This window comes from Canis lupus, chromosome 11 (assembly GCF_048164855.1).
Source record: "Canis lupus baileyi chromosome 11, mCanLup2.hap1, whole genome shotgun sequence".
Classification (NCBI taxonomy): Eukaryota; Metazoa; Chordata; class Mammalia; order Carnivora; family Canidae; genus Canis; species Canis lupus.
Window position 1 is genome coordinate 57,291,874 of NC_132848.1, and position 17,475 is coordinate 57,309,348.

The window sequence follows — 17,475 nt, forward strand, 5'->3', positions numbered from 1 at the left end:
TGCTAAGTAAAATTAAATACAAAATATTGACACACACACACACACACACACACACACAATTAAATACTGTATGATTCCACTTATAAGAGGCATCTAAAAGTAGTCCAATTCACTGAAATACAAAGTAGGATGGTGGTTACCAGGAGCTAGAGGAAAGAGGAATGGGAATTTGGTGAATATAAAGTTTCAGATTTGTAAGATGAAAAAGTTCTAGAGATCCGTTTCACTACATTGTCAGACTACCTAACAGTATTAAACTGTACACTAAAGAGTGGTTTCAATTTTTGCCACTTTAAAAAAAATCTTTTTCTGTATATTAACCATATCCAAAATAATGTGCAGTGTATGTTTCCATTTGCATAAAGTATTAAAGGAGGGTGAACTGATCTTAAGAATGTATATTTCTTTTATATTTATAAAATCTATAAATTTATATTTATAATTTTATATTTTTAAAATTTTGTAAAATTATATTATAAAATATTTATAAAAGTACAGAAATGATTATCAATAAGGTCAGAATCGTTACTGTTAGTGTGAGGAGAGGGGTTTACTGGTTCACAAACTCAGGAGTTTCTCTGGCAAAATTTGAAGCTGATCCCACACACAAAGAGTGAAGAGAGACCAAACAAAAAAGCAGAACACTCCATAGTGACAGGCTTAATAAGGAAGGAACCTTACATATGAGGCTTATCTTGAGCAGCTGAAATGATGATAGATTTCTGTATCCACCTACCAGAATCTTAAGACTTTTTATAAAGGCCTTAATGGGGTTCAGTCACGCAACACACTGTTCTCTCAAGGCCATGTTCTTGAAAATATCTCCCGTCATGGGAACAACAAACAGAACATACATTTCAAGGCAGCAGAAAGGGATAAGAAGCCTCTGACTGCCCACATTTAGCTCAAAGATCAACCACTGCTTATGTCACTGATGACGTCTTTAGCAGGGCTATATGATCAGGACAGGACAGAAGGGTAGCTTCTGGGACACTATTTGCCCACATTTGTGGTAGAAAGAAAAGAATTCATATTACACCAATTTGATAAAGACAAATCTATGTGTCAATGCATTTTCTACATGTATGTTATTTCTTACCACAACAAATATAATTTAAGAAAGAAAGAAACTGGGGTACTGAAGCCATGTAAGTTTTTTGTATGCACATAATTTCAAGTGGCCAAGCTAGAGAATCCCGGTCTCCAGACGCTAACTCCCATTTTTATAGTTACTTATAGAAATAAAACTTGAGTCATGGGCATTAGGCTCTGAAGGTGTTGGACTTGGGGAAGATCATAACATGTAAATAAAGATAATCTAAAATATAATTCACAGAAGCCAGGCAACAGCTCAGGCCAACAAGCACTGGCTAGACATATAAAATGTGCAGACCCTACTAGATACTAAAAATAGAGAAATAAATAAGGCATATTCCCAGCATTTGAGAGTGTTATAATATAGTGAGACAGACAGGTCAGTATATCATTGTAACCTGGCGTGGTCGGAATTATGACACAAGCATGATGTAGAAGCACACCTGGGAGATCCTGGCATGTGTTGGGGTAGGAGGTGGAAATCGGATCATCAGGGCTTCAAGGTCTCCTAGTCTGATTCACAGTTATAATTAGTTGAGTTGAATGAGTTGAAAGTGGGGAAGAGTGGAAAGGGTCTTCAAGACAAAGAAAATAACATCAAAACTGAAATAAAGAAAACCTGCTGTATTGTGCTTCAGGACCATGAAATATGAGGTAGGAAGTGGAAAACATGAAGCCAGAGGTAAGTAGAGGTCACATTGTGCAGGACATTGGAGATGATATAATTTTCCCTGTCATATAACAAGTTATCATCTCATAGTCAACAGGCAACAGTATGCCAACAATTAGCTATGAAGCCTTGAGTATGCCATTTCCACTCTCAGGATCTCAGATTCTTTATTTGTTCAATGGGGAACTTGAAGTAGATAGGCTCCAACATCAATTATTCCTAGATCTGCTTCTAAAGTTTCTACTAAGCAGTGTCAAGGGCTAGCATGAAGTTTGTCATTAAAACACTTCTGTTTAAAAAAAAAAAAAAATCAAGAGATTCATTCTATCCATCTCATAGAAAAATAGAAAGACTTAAATAAGGAACCATAAATGAAAATACTTATCAATTGTAAGAATTACTCAATGCAAATCACAACTGTGTAATGTTCAAAATGCCTCAGACATAGTGACAGTATTTCTTGAGTTCTTCTCTATGCCAGATACTTTACCCGTATTCTCTCATTTAATCCTTAACAATTTCGGCAACTGGACTTAATGTCTTCATTTTAAATATGAGGAATGAAAGGCTTGGCATATTAAAAAACTTACACAAACTCCATGACAATGGAGGTAGCAGAATGACTGTTAAGCAGGTCTGTCTACCCTAAAGCTAATTTTCTCCTTGGGTTTCCAATACATTAAGATTCCCGTGTAATGGGAAGAACATGTGATTTCTCAAGAATTCATACACAAAATTTACATAAAATCCAGTCTTTCTTTTCACAATCTTCTATAATGTTTATGCTTCACTTTGCATGCTTAGAAAAACAGGAAAACATGACAATAACAGCCTTTAACAACTGAATTACTGTTTATCCGGAAATTATCTGTTCAGAATAAATGAAATTGTATTTACAACGGCCCAGGCTGTATCTAAAATGCTTTTAAGCAGTCACTCTAAGTTTATTCATGTGTTGAAATAAGCACTGAAATACTAACAAAGAAAGAGAGGCGGGTAATACAAAGATGAAATTAAGAGGCTCCTTAAAATGACAATCCAAAAGGCACAGACACTAACAAATCCTGATTTCTCAAGGATTATTTCTGAGGAAGGAAAATAAACATCTTGATGCCTTGGTTACTATTACTGAACAGGAAAACAAATTAATAAAAATAATCTCAGTGATTATTCCTGGGAGATGGGACTGTCTGGTTTAATCATTCACTTTCTCCCACCTTTAAGCCTTTCTTCCTATAAGGAAACCCCCCAAAAAAACAATGTTTTTTTTTCCACTCAAATCTAACAAACATTTAATTCCACGGTGAGCCTTTTAGTTTCCAAACCAGTTAAAGGCATATAATGAGCATGACAGCAGGAAGAGCAGTGAATGATGGAACAAGAGCTATGAGACAGAAAATACATGGGGGCAGTTCAAACCTTCATGTAATAGCACTTCTCAAATTTGAATGTCATCAGAATCCCCTACAGGGCTTGTAAAAGCACAAGTTACTGGACCTCACCTCAGAGTTTTAGATTCAGTAGATCCAGGTGGAGCCCAAGACCTTGCATTTCTATTACCTTTCCTGGTAATACATTCCTAGAGCCACCATTGTGCTTGGTTTTGGAAATGAAGTTCCATATGCAACTCTAACCAATATCTAGCTTCATTGCTGATAGAGGACTACCCTGCAGGTGTGCAGTTGACGGTTAACAAATAGACCTTTTGAGTTATTTGCTAAATGGAAAACTAATCAAACCCTAATGACTGGTAAGATTAACTGATAGTGTTAAGCTTAACCAGAATTCTAAGTTTGAATTTTTGCTATAAATATTTTTTAAAAAATAGTATCTATTGAGAAATTGCTATATGCTTGGAATTCTGCTACATATTTTCCTCTATTTTTTTTAAGTAGGCTCTACTCCCAGTGTGAAGTCAAAGTAGGCCTTGAACTCACAACACTGAGATCAAGATCTGAACTGATATTAACAGTCAGATGCTTAACCCAGGCACCCCATATTTTTCTTTGTATACAGTAGTTCATTTAATCTTCATTAAAAATACATGAAAGCAATATTTTTACATTATTATTGCTACACCCCACTTATAATAATTGTGCTTAGAGATACTGTATTACTTGCCCAACCTCATACTGTTAGGAAGTGACGAAAGCAAGCTTTGACCCAGGCTTTCTGTCTCCAGGGTTAGAACTCTATTGCCTCATACTCTATGGCCTCCTGAGTAAATGGCCACCAATGAAATTATGATTTCAAACTCTAAACCAAAACGTGAAACTCTTAACTCTAAAACCAAAATTTGAAATAATTTATGAGAGGAGCATAGGCACAAGGTGGCACAGGATATTAGAATGGCTGAACCACAAGGATGTGTCATGGTTTGGCCACCATAAATTTAAAAAGGGAAAGTTTAGCATATAGAAAATTTATGGAACCTATTTGGCTATCCTTTAGTTAGGTATAAGAGTTTCACCATTTTCACTGAAATTTTAAAATTCCATGTTAGATAGAATGCAAGTGTGAGAACAAAATGGTCCCTGGGCTGTGGATTTAGGACATGTTCAAAGCGTATAGGAAGCTCAGTCATGTTCAAGATACTTAAAAGACTGCAGTGTTCAAGGGAAAAGCTAGAGTATCAGCAAGCGGATGTAGCACAAAGACATGGCATCCAAGGCTAGACATAATCAGGAGCTCCAGCAACAGATAGGTATTATCCAGAAGATACCACATATATTTTGTCTGCATTGTGGGTGGAGAAAAACCGAATAGGAAGATTTTTTTTTAAAGGAAAGAAAACTTGTCTTAAAACATGGAGATAAACTGACTCAGGAGGAAGTGATGGGAAATATCACTGATCTTAATTAGAGGAAGTGAATACCAGGCAAAGTAAAAGATTCATAAACATCTACCTGGGAATTTGTTGGCCAGCACTACAGATGCCAACTTGACTTGGGGGAAACAACATAGTATGAGAGTTGAATCCTACCAAATTAGAGAGACAAAACAAAATCAATTAGGTAACTTTCATAGACTCAACTTGCAAGTAATCTCCTGCAGAACTGAATTTTCACACCCATTTCTGGAAATTGAGAAGATGGCGGAACCTAGAAAAATGATAAAGATGCTGACATAAATTTGCAAGTAAAGTAGTGAAAGGAATTGCAAATGATCCACAACCTTCTGAAGTACAAAAGGAATGCTATGGCAATAAGTGTATTTGAAGGTCATAGAGAACTAAATTGAACTCAACTTCTCAATCTCCCAAATTTGAGATGAAATTTTTTCCAAATCCAATACATAAAGAGAACGAGATATAAGACGGCAATTACAAGAAGCAGGCTTGCAAAGATTTTGAATTTTTATTACTAAACTCTTCTCTTGGTTTTGGAGTTAGAACAAAAGTAGGGTTGTTTTTACCCCCCTGCTTAGAAAGAAAACTAAGGAAACACATTTAAAATTTTTTTTCTCAATGATTTCTATCACATACTTAGAAGCTCAATCAAAAACCCATCATGTCAGAATGATTGGGGCTTACAAATGCACATTTCTAGCCACAGCAGACTTTGTAAATTGTGATAAAAATAAATCTCCAGAGTATTTTAAAAAATACTCCCATTTATACTGTTATATACTAGTACTTTGTTAAAAATACAAAAATACAAGAGATTTAGTCTTTAAAAAGTAGAATTTCAAGTAAATGATCTTGGTCAAGATTATCTAGGAGTAATTTATACTTACTGTTAAAAGTATGACAAAATTGCTTAGAATTCAAACAAACTGCTAATCACCCCCAAGATCTTCTGACATCAATGACTTGACTTAGCCTAGGAAATTCAAAATGTAATAGAATATCAACTTGATACTGCAACCTGAGAAGCTAGATCTTGCTTTTTTTTTTTTTTGAGTCATCTGTAAGACATCTCCTTCTAAGAAGATGGATTAAACACACTCTTTCCCTATGTCCCATGCCAACCAAAATGAAAACTCCAATTATAGATCAAACAAACATAAGAAAATTCTGAAAGGTAAAGAGAAGAAGGAGGGTGGCTGGTGACTTTTGGATCCCAAAGAACACCACAGTAGTATGTTTCCTGGATTTTCTTTGTTTCTCTTATTTACCCCATTTGGAGCTAACGCCGGCAACCCAGGAGTGTCAAAAGTCACAGAATTCATGCTCTCAAAAAAAGCCTACATGAAAGTCTGTTCTATCTAGTCCAAGGACCAAGAAGGTCTAACAAAATTTCTTTTTCAATCTTTTAAACAATAACCACTCTATTATAGCAAAATACAACAGAAAAAGATTTTGTCCCACTCCCACCTCCACCAACAAAGACTAGGTGGGAGCCTAGACTTCATCCCTTTTGGGAATAGGAGACACTCCCATCTTATTGGGATAGTGAGAAGGCCAAGTAGGGACCATAGATATACACCTTCACTTGCACTGTAACAAGGCATCCCAACCATCACCAGCTCCTCTGCTCCTTCAGGGTGGTGTCACAGGAAGCTGAGGAGAAAGCCAAGACTTTCATCCCTTCCAGGCGGTAAGAAGCCCCCTCCTCTTGCAATGTCAGTGACAATCATATGAATAAGCCAAATCCTACCCCAACCCAGAAGTAATAAAAAGTTCCCTAAGGTGGGTGTCAGTGGGAGCCAAATAGGGACTGGTACTTCTACCTTGCCTGGCAATAATGAGACAGTGCATTCACTTTTCCTGTTAGAACAGTGTGAGAAGAAGCCAGACAAGAAAGATGCAAATAAAATCTAGAATCTCAAAATAAAATACCTAAAATACACAGGTTTTAACTGAAAATCACTTTTCATACCAACAACCAAGAAGATTTCAAACTGAAGGGAAAAAAAGAAAATCAGTAGATTCCAATACCAAGGTGGAAGAGAAGTTACAATGATCTGAAACACATTTTAAAGGAACTATTATAAAAATGACTCAAGGAATAATTGTGAAATACATTTGAAGCAAATCAAAGTCTCAGCAAGGAAATAGAAAATTATAACAAAGAACAGAAGACAAAGAAGAACCTAATGGAAATTTTAGAACTGAAAAATACAACAGCAAAAAATTTTCAGTGGATAGGCTCAGTAGCAGAATGGTGAGGACAGAGAAAAGCAGCAGCTAGAAAACAGATTAATAAAAATTACTAATTCTGAATAGAGAAAAAACAGACTAGAGAAGTGAATGCAGCCTTGGGAACCTATGGGACTATACCAAAAGATCTCTGCATTCATGTAAATAAAGTAGCAGAAGAGAAAAATACAGGACTGAACAAGTAGTTGAAGAAATAATGACAGAAACTCAAATTTGCCAAAGGACATAAGCCTAGAGATTCAAGTCCAAGAAGTCCACACCAAGGCACATCATAGTAAAGCTTCTGAAAACTAAGGACAAAGAGAAAGTCTTGAAAAGTGTGAGAGATATAATTCTACCTAGAAGGGAAAACAGATTTTCAGATTTCCTACCAGAAACCATGGAGGCCAGAAATGACACAGCATTCTTCAAGTGCTGAAAGAAATTAATTGACAACTCAAAATCCCCTATCCAGCAAAAATTTCCTTTAGGAATGAAGGAGAAAGGAAGACATTCTCCAATAAATAAATACTAAGAATTTATTGGCAGCAGACACAGTCTAAGAGAATGGCTAAAAGAAGTTCTCTAAGCAGGAAGGAAACAAGAAGGAATCTCAGAATATCTGTATATAGAGAGAATCATGGCCCAGAGGGCAGAGGTGAGAGCCATAAAGTATTACTGCCAAGTCTTGAAACCTAACGGAATTTGCTCTGCTGAATTTTAAAATTACTTTGGTTGGGGACTCCTTTTTTCCTTCCATTTTCTCCCTTTTTAATGGTTGTTTTTATTATCGGTATTGTATACTTGTCCCAACATTATATTTTGGATGCAGATAATTTGCTTCCTAGTTTCACAGGCCCACAGCTCCTCTCCACAGGCAGAGAGGAATTCTGCTCTAGGAGCACAATACTTAGAGCCGCACCTATACCTAACTGCAATGACTTAAATGATGAGGTCTGAGGCCTTTGAGCTGATGACATTTAGATGACACCTTGGAGTTGGAACGGATAATGTAATGGCTTGAGACTTTTGAGTCTACTAGGATAGGATGGAATGTATTGGATAGGAGAAGACTTGAATCATTTAGATATGGGGCCGGAGAACAGACAATTCCTGTCAAGGAATGGGTCTTAAGCCAAGAAGTGTCGGTGACCTCTAAAAGCTGGAAAAGTTAAGGAAATAGATTTTCCCCAAGAACCTCCAAAAAAAAATGCAGCCGTATTAATACTTCATAGTTCTTAGCCCAGTGAAATTGATTTCAAACTTTTGACCTCCAGAACTGTACATTAGTAAATATGTGTTATTTTCTTATGGTAAATTCATGATTACAACAGCAATAGAAACAAACAATCAGAAAAAGAATGTAAGAATCAAAAATATGGCTACATATCCTAGATATTCTTTCTCTCCTAAAGTTCTAAATTATATTTGATGGATAAAACAAAAATTATAGCATTGTCTGATGTGGTTTTCAATGCATATTTTCTCCAGATTATTATAAACAAGGGAGGCTAAAGCATATAAAGGAAAGTAAGGTTTCTATATTGCACAGAACTGATAAAATAGCCAGTAGGCTGATAAGTTACATTATATAATTTTTAGGTAGAGCAACTACTATAAGAGCTACATAAAAAGATACACTTGAATAAGGAATAAAGAGCAAACAAAAGTTAAAATAGCAGACTGAACCCTAACACATGAATAATTATATTAAATGTAAGTCTAGATATACCAATTAAAAACAGAAAATGACAAAGTGCATTAAAAACATGACTCAACTGTACGCTATGAAGCTCTAAATCGCTGTAAATTTCTGCAGAAATTCACTTCAAATAAGGGTATATCAAAGTTAAAGAAGAAAAAAATGGGGAAAAAAGGAAAATGAAAATATTAATCAAAAAAGAAAGCACAAGTGCTTGTATTAATATCAAATAGACTTCAAAGCAAAGAAAATTACCAAAAAGAGTGACATTATATAATGATAAAGTGTCAGTCCACCAAGAAGACATAGCAATCCTAACCTATGTGCATCAAAGAATAGAGTTGTGAAATATGTGAAACAAAAACTAGTAGAACTGAAAGGAAAAATAAATTCACAATTTTAGTTGGAGATACCAATACTGTGTCTTAACACTGAAAAACAACTAGACATAAAACTTGCAAGGATATAGAAAATCTCAACACTAACATCAACCAGCAGTATCTAATGAACACTTACAGAATATTCCACCCAACAAAAACAAAACACACACTATTTTTCAGTAACCATGGCCCAAGATAGACCATGCATCTAGCAATAAAGCAATCCTCTGCAAAGTTGGAAGGGTTGAAATCATACACAATGTGCTCTTTGACCACAATAAAATCAAATTAGAAATCACTAACAGAAAGACAACAGGAAAATCTTGAAATGCTTGGAAACTAATGAATGCATCTATGAATAATCCACAAGAGGAAGTCTCAAAGGAACTAAAATGAACTTAATGAAAATACATTTCAAAGTTTGTGGGGCACCATTAACTAAAGTAGTACTGAAAGTAAATTTATAGACTCAATGCATGTCTAATTAAAATGAAAGAAGTCTAATATCAACAACCTAAATTCCTACCTTAAGAACCTAGAAAGAAAAAACAGCCAAATAAATGCAGAGCAAGCAGGAAGAAGGTAATGATAAAGGGCAGAAAGCAATGAAATTTTAAAATGGAAAATAGAATTAATGAAAAAAGGAGTTGGTTCCTAGGAAAAGATCAATAAAATTGACAAACCTTGAGCAAGACTGACTGATAAATAAAAGTGAAGATACAAATTATGAAAGAGAGGAATTAAAAAGGGACTATCACTACAGACCTTCAAAGAGAGATCAAAAAGGATGTCTAAGGAAATACAACAAACATTTCCATCCAGGTAAATTTGGCAATAAATTTAAACAAAATGGACAATTTCTTTAAAGATACGAACTACCACAACATATCCAATATGAAGAGATCATTTGAGCAGCCCTGTAACAACTTAGAAGATTGGATTCAGAATTCAAACACTCACAAAAAAAGAAATCTCCACGACTAGGTATTTTCAATGGAGAATTCTACAGATGTTTAAAGAATTAACAACAATTCTACACAAGCTCTTCCAGATAGTGGAACTATGAGTCCAACTCAGGAAGGTAGTATTACCCTTCTGCCGATATAAGACAAAGAGAAGACAAAAATAAATACATAAAGACCAGTATCTCTCATGGATGTAAATGCAAAAACCTTCAACATGCTATTAGCAAATAGAAGGTAGCACAATATAAAAAGAATTGAACACCAAGACCAAGTGGAGTTTATAACAGGATGCAAGGCTGATTCAATATTTGAAAGTTAATCAATATTAATTTTCTCTTCTTCTTTATTTAATCAATATAAACTTTAATAAATATTATATTTAATGGTGCTAGACTAAATGCTTTCTCCTAAGATGGGGAGCCATGTCAAGGATGCCCACTCTCACAACTCTGCTTCACCATAATACTGGAAGTTCTAACCAATGAATTAAGGAAATAAATGTATAGAGATTAGAAAGGAAAAAATAAAACCATGCCTATCTGAAGATGACATGATTGTATATATAGAAAATATTAAGAAACCTACAAAATCTCTTAGAACAAATGAATTCAGTAAGATCACAGGATACAAGATCCGCATACAAAATTCAGTAGAATGTCTGTATACTAGCAATGAACGTGTAGACAATGAAATTAAAAATTTAATACCATTTACAATCACTAAAAACATAACTGTATAGCTCTAACTAAACACATACAACCTTACAGACTGAAAAATACTAACTACCAATGAAAGAACTCAATGAATATATAAAAAGACATAATATGGTCATGGATTGCAAGACTCCGAACAGCAAAGCTGTTAATTTTCCCTAAATTAATATACAAATTTACAGCAAGACATTACTGTAGATATAAGCTAAATTTGTATATCAAGGCCAAAAAATTGGAACTACTAAAACAACTTTGAGAAAGACTAAAATAGAAGGAATCTGATTTCAAGACACAGCAATTACAGCAATCCAGAATGTGTCAGAGGAACCAACATAGATCATTATAATAATATAGAAAATCCAGAAATAGACCCACACAAATATATTCAACAGACCAAAGTTCAAAAGCAATTTAATGGAGCAAAGATGGTCTTTTCCACAAATGATGCATCCCACGTCCCCAAAAGTATCTTAATCTAAGTCTCACCCATTATGCAAAAATTAACTCAAAATGGACTGGAGACAAACATAAAAAGTATTACTATAAAACATTTAGGAAAAACACAGAATGGGTGGCGGGCACTGAGGGGGGCACTTGACGGGATGAGCACTGGGTGTTATTCTGTATGTTGGCAAATTGAACACCAATAAAAAATAAATGTATTATTTAAAAAATTTTTAAAAATAAACAAATTTAATTAGGAAGTAAATTATTTAAATTTACATTAAAAATTAATTAAAATTAATTAAATTTTTCCTTTAAACAAAGGAAAAACACAGAAGAAAATGTTCAGTATCTGGTGCTACTAAACATTCATTAAATTCAATGCCAAAAGCAAGATCAATAAGAAAATAAGTTGTAAAGTTTGACTTCATCAGAATTAAAAACACTTGTTCTGTGAAAGATCCTAGAAAAAGGATGAAAAAATAAGGTACAGCCTGGGGGAAAATATGTGCAAACCACAACCAAAAGACTATAAAACATATAAGGAACTTTCAAAATTCAACAGGAAAAGAACAATCCAAAAATGCTCACTAAAGAAGATACACAGATGTCAAATAAGCATATGAAAACATGCTCTACATCATAGGTCATCGGGGAAATGCAAATTAAAATGAGATACAACTACACATTAAAAAAGCAAAAACCTGGAACACTACCAACACCAAATGCTGGTGAGGAGGTGAAACAACAGAAACTCTCTTCTTGCTGAGGGGAATACAAAATGGTACAGCTTTGGAAAATAATCTGGTGGCTTCTTACAAAACTAAACAAACTCTTCTCATAGGATCCAGGGATTGTGTTCTGTGGTATTTACCCAAGGAAATGAAAACTTAGGTCCACACAAAAACTTGCACACAGATGTTTATAGCAACTTTATTCATAATTGCCAAAAGTTGGAAGCAAAGAATTCTTGAGTAAGTGAATGGACAAATAAACTGATATATCCAAACAATGTAATACTATTCAGTGTTAAAAGATAATAATAATAAAATGAGCTATTACTTTAAAGTCTTATTACTAGGTGAAAAAAAGCCAATCTGAAAAGGATTCTAACTATGTAACATTCTGGAAAAGGCAAAAATTTTGAGAGAAAAAAACAATCAGTTATTGCTGGGCGTAGTGGGATAAGGGAAAGGATTAACAGAATACAGAGGATTTTTAGGACAATAAAAACACTTTGTAATGGAAAAAAAAACCACTTTGTGATAGTATAGTGATAGACACATGTCATTATATATTTGTCCAAACCCATAGAACCAAGAATAAAGAATAATGTAAACTATGGACTTTGGATGATTATGATGTGTCAATGTAGGTTCATCAGTTTTAACAGATGTACCACCCTAGTGGAGTATGTTGATAATAGGGGAGGCTCTGATGTGTGATAGCATGGAGTTTATAGGAAATCTCTGTGTTTTTCCTTCAATTTTTCTGTAAACCTTAAAGTTCTCTGAAAAATAATGACGCAAAAAATCCAATTAGAAAATGGGCAAAAGACATGAAGAGATATTTCACCAAAGAGGATTTATGGATGATAAATTAACAAAAGGAAAGCAATTCGACATCTAGCTATTAGAAAAATGCAAATTAAAACCACAGTGACATGTCACTACACATTAAATGGCTAAAATAAGGAATAGAGACAATACTTTTAGGCTGGCAAAGATGTGAAGAAACTGGTTCACCCATACATTGCCAATGTGAAAGTAAAATGGTACAACCACTCTGGCAAAGTTTGGTAATTTCTTTAAAAGACATAACAAAACCAACAGAACAAACCCAACTGTACTTGGAAATACCATACTACAGAGCAATTGCACTCCTAGTCATTCGTTTCAGAGAAATGAAGATTTATATTCACACAAAAAAAAACTTATACTAATGTTTATAGCAGCTTTACTCAAAATAGTGAAAACCTGAAAACAATCCAGATGCCCTTCAATGGATGAATGATTAAACAAAGTGTGGTACATCTATACCATGGAACACTTTCCAGTAATAAAAGTGAACTATTGTTATATACAAGGCATGGATGGATCTCCAGAGAATTATAGTGGGGTAAAATCCAAATTCAGAAGGATACACAAATGATGAAATGATGAACTTTTAAGTAGAGAAAACAGGTTAGTAGATCCTAGAGGTTAAAGGGTATAGGAGTCAAGTGCATATGTCTATAAAAGGGCAACTTTGAAGGATCTCAGTGGTGATGGGAAAGTGCTGTGTCTTGACTGTATCAGGGTCAACATCCCAGTGGTCATGTCATTTTGCAAAATGTTTTATAGAACTGGGGGAAATTGGGAAAAGATACAGAGGGTCTCTTTATTATTTCTTACAAATGCATATTAATCTAAAATTATCTCAAAGTATCAAGTAATAATTTTTTCTTTTCTTTTTTTTCTTTTCTTTGTTTTTCTTTCTTTTTTTTTTTTTTTAGATTTTATTTATTCATGAGACACAGAGAGAGAGAGAGAGAGGCAGAGGGAGAAGCAGGCTCCATGTCGGGAGCCCGACATGGGACTCGATCCCGGGACTCCAGGATCGCACCCTGGGCCAAAGGCAGGTGCTAAACCGCCGAGCCACCCAGGGATCCCCTCAAGTAATAATTTTTTAAAAGAACCCCCTGAAGTGCTTTTAAAAGTGCACATACAGGGCGCCTGGGTGGCTCAGTCAGTTGAGCATCTGTCTTCAGCCCAGGTCATGATTTCAGGGTCCTGGGATCGAGCCCCACATCAGGCTCCCTGCTCAATGGGGAATCGGCTTCTCCCTCTCCCTGTGCCTCTCCACCCCACTTGTGCTCACTCTTGCTCTCTCTCTCAAATATTTTTTTTTTAAGTGCTGATTCTCAAGTCTCACCCCCAAAGGGGCTCATTCACTCAGTCTGGAATGGGATTTGGAAATCTGTGAGTTTAACATACACTTTCTGGTGACTGGGATAGCATGGTCCATGGATCCCAGTGAGGGGAATAGTGGAGAAGTCACCCTCAGATATGACATAATATGCCTCCAACCAAACTGCTTTCTCTAAGTCAGCCCCGCTCCTACTAGCTGGAAGAAAGCCAAACAAACCATTAGCAATCAAATTTGTGCCCGGTCTCTGCTGTCATCAGTCGGTTGCTTTCCAATGTCCATAACCACATAACAAAGGGTTTCCTCCAGAGAGCTGCCCCGAGTGTGGGGTACTGACTAAAGGGATCGGACCTTGTACTCATTCTTTTAGCAATGCATTGGGGAACACCGGGGCTTATTAGGTCCTGAAAATGTAAAAAGCAACCAATGGTCTCCTTTGTGAGTAAAATTTATCCAGAAAATAATTTAGCTACAAATGCTATCTAGGCAACATGACAGAAAATTATGTTGTCACTCCCATATTTCAGTGAATTTTCACCTGCTCCTCAAAAAGAAAAATAAAATTACATATTTCATAAAGTGAATTTCCCTTTCAGACACGGGTAATGAAAAGAGAGAATGTATTCTAATCTTGTCAAACATTTAGGTGTAATTAGAGACAGGCTATGTTGTGAAACTGAATGTCAGTCTGATACAGAAGAATGAGGTCTATGTAGAGAAAAAAAACAAGACTCAAATGAGAATAATAGAGATTATCTTCAGATCTGAAAAAGCATTCAGTAGCTACACACTAAGTTGTTTACCTATCTTTTGCTTTGGATTCTCTTTATATTGTAATTACCAAGTTCAGAACACAACTTGAGAAAAAAAATGATGGATACTATACTAGACTTTTGAGTATTACCAGAATCCAAATTTCTACCCCTACCCCCACCCCCCAGGCCTAAAATTGGCAGCACTGATCAAAGGAAAATGTACTGATCAAGAGAAGGGAATATATTACATTAAGTAATGAATATATAAAATATATTTTGGGAGAGATTTTTTAAAAGATACAGCCATAAGACAATGCATATTTGGGAATAGTTTGCATTTTTTCTTTTATAAAATTACAATGTGTTCTATCAATAGAATTAGACAAGCATGATTCAGCCATAAAGAAGAACATGTCTTGGTCAATAAGACACTTAAGGAGACTCAGACACAATACAAAGCAAGTGTTCAGCTTCAATATCCTTATAATCACAACTAAAAAGGCAGCACAGGGAAGAAGTTAATATGGAGGCCAATTACCAAGATCTTATAAGGAAAGGTTTGCATTATAGGTTAGAAATTTTTTTTAAAAGGACAGGTGATGTCAGTGAATTTTGAGAATTTGGAGAGTTTGGTGTCTGCTTTAATATGGCTGTAAATGGTATGAATAAGCCAACATTTCTTAAGTCAAAATGGCTTTGTCTGTCCTGTCTGGCATGATCTCCTTCCTAGAGATGGCACAGCCAACTGTCCTGTCAGTTTTCACCAGCTGAGTTCACTTACTCCTTGCTGACATCATAAAGAGGTAACTGGCCGAGAAAAGAGGAAACAGCATGGGGTAATACTGCCCAACTTGTTTTTCATGCCAAAGGACACTGAGAGCATGTTCTATTTGTATAGCACACTAAGGTAATGGGAAGGAGACTAAGGAGCCTCTATATGGGGCCTAGTTGAAAAGTCATTACCCCTTTCTTAAATAATTAAGGTACGAAAAATAAAATACAGAGGGAAGGTATTAAATATAGAATTTCCATAAAACTTCCAATTATAAACCTTTCAACATTTTTAATGAAGCCGTTTTAACCATTGGAAAAACCCTTGAATTAGCAAGTGATATGCATGCTGTAGTTTGAATGGTTTTATTCAATTCCTGCTCAAGACGTTTTAACGACGATCTCTATACATTTTTGATGGGCACTATCAGTGAGAAACTTTATAAGTGAGTGAGTGTTTTATACTGTAGACACTTTTACTAGAAGATGATTTTTTAAAACATGAATCCTTTTATGCCACCATTCAAAACTTTATACAGTTGAAATTATATTTAAAGAATTTAAGAGCTCTTCCAGTGACAAATGTAACTGTGCAATTTCTTATAATAATAACATGAAGAAATTTAAAATCCAATTCAACTTTTCATATCAACTATTTAAAACAATGGCAAAGCCCTGAGTTGTAGAACACATGTATTAGTAAAACAAAACACTGCAGTTGCTCTGGACACAACTAATAAGACCCAGCCATGGAGAATAGACCCAAGTATGTGGTATTTGACAAGAAAGTTCCCGGATTCCTGTCTGGAGGTGCAGTCATAAGGAAATCCCCACTCAGGCTGCCAGTCCCAACCCCATACCTAACTGGCATGTTTACCTGCACCCCTGGCCTGTGCATCTATAGCATGAGATCATCCAATAGTGAGTGCATGGATGCCATATGCGCAATGGGCAGCAGAATGTTCTGCAGCGGACCTGAAGTCCTTTACCATCCTCAACATATGTGGAGAATGTGCTGATAGACCTTATGCTCCTAGCCACCCTCTGAGAAACCCCCAAGACTCTTCCCTCCAGAGACAGCTGCTTGAGAGTTTGCACTCACCCCAGCTTCCTAAGGGAAGAGGGGGTCAGTATCTTATCATACACAGCAAACCTGGTAAGAAGCTCTAGGACCTGGAGTAAGATAACTTTAAATAAATATATGTTTATTCTTTCAGTATATGTTTACATGTACTGATGTGTATTGCTGTATCCACTCACCTTTCATTGCCTCACCTCTCCTCTGTCTGAAATGGAACAGGGCAGCAGACCTAAATGGTTCTTAGTAGCATGTTGTAAATGTCAGATGAGCTTTCAAACTTGAATAAGAAATACAGAAACATCTATGAATAAATCTGTCAACACAGCATTCATTCATTCATTCATTCAAGTGGTATTTCTTTTTTTTTTAATGCTTTGTAATCAGTATATTAAGGAGACATTCATACATTTTAGTTGCTTAATTCTGATTCCAGATTTAAGCTTGTGAACATGACTTTTAAACATACAATTAAAGCTATTCATCATAATTTGCTATACTACCAACATGAAATTACAGTTACTTCGGAGCACAAGTTAAATGGTTTAAAGTAAGCCTGTCACATACCTAGAAGACACCTTCCTGTCTCATACATGCAAATTAACTTCTCCACGTAAATGTCTCTTCACTCTAAGTTATCCTGGCTCCTGAAGTCACTACTCTGAAGTTTATCATGGTCCAAAGAGAAGGAAAAAAAGTGTAACCAGGACTGATATATATATATATATTAAAAAAAAAAAAAAAGATGGCACAGAAGGGAATGCAATTCTACAAGTGCAAGCCCTCAAGCAGCAGCATAGATAAACCACTTCTTTAGAGAGGTATCCTTTCTATCACTGATACCACAGGCCAAATTACATAGCATGCCATCTTCAAGTAACAGTTGAGGCAATAAAATGCAGAGGCATCACAATG

At 35.4% G+C, this 17,475-nt stretch overlaps 1 long non-coding RNA gene across 2 annotated transcripts in view; it reads right to left on the reverse strand.

Moving 5' to 3' along the window:
- Nucleotides 1–17,475, reverse strand: part of LOC140600222 (uncharacterized) — a 329,214-nt gene that overhangs the window by 260,924 nt on the left and 50,815 nt on the right. For both annotated transcript variants that reach the window (XR_012003440.1, XR_012003441.1), the window contains exon 5: nt 16,743–16,840. This is a non-coding gene — a long non-coding RNA (uncharacterized lncRNA). The remainder of the gene's footprint in view (nt 1–16,742; nt 16,841–17,475) is intronic.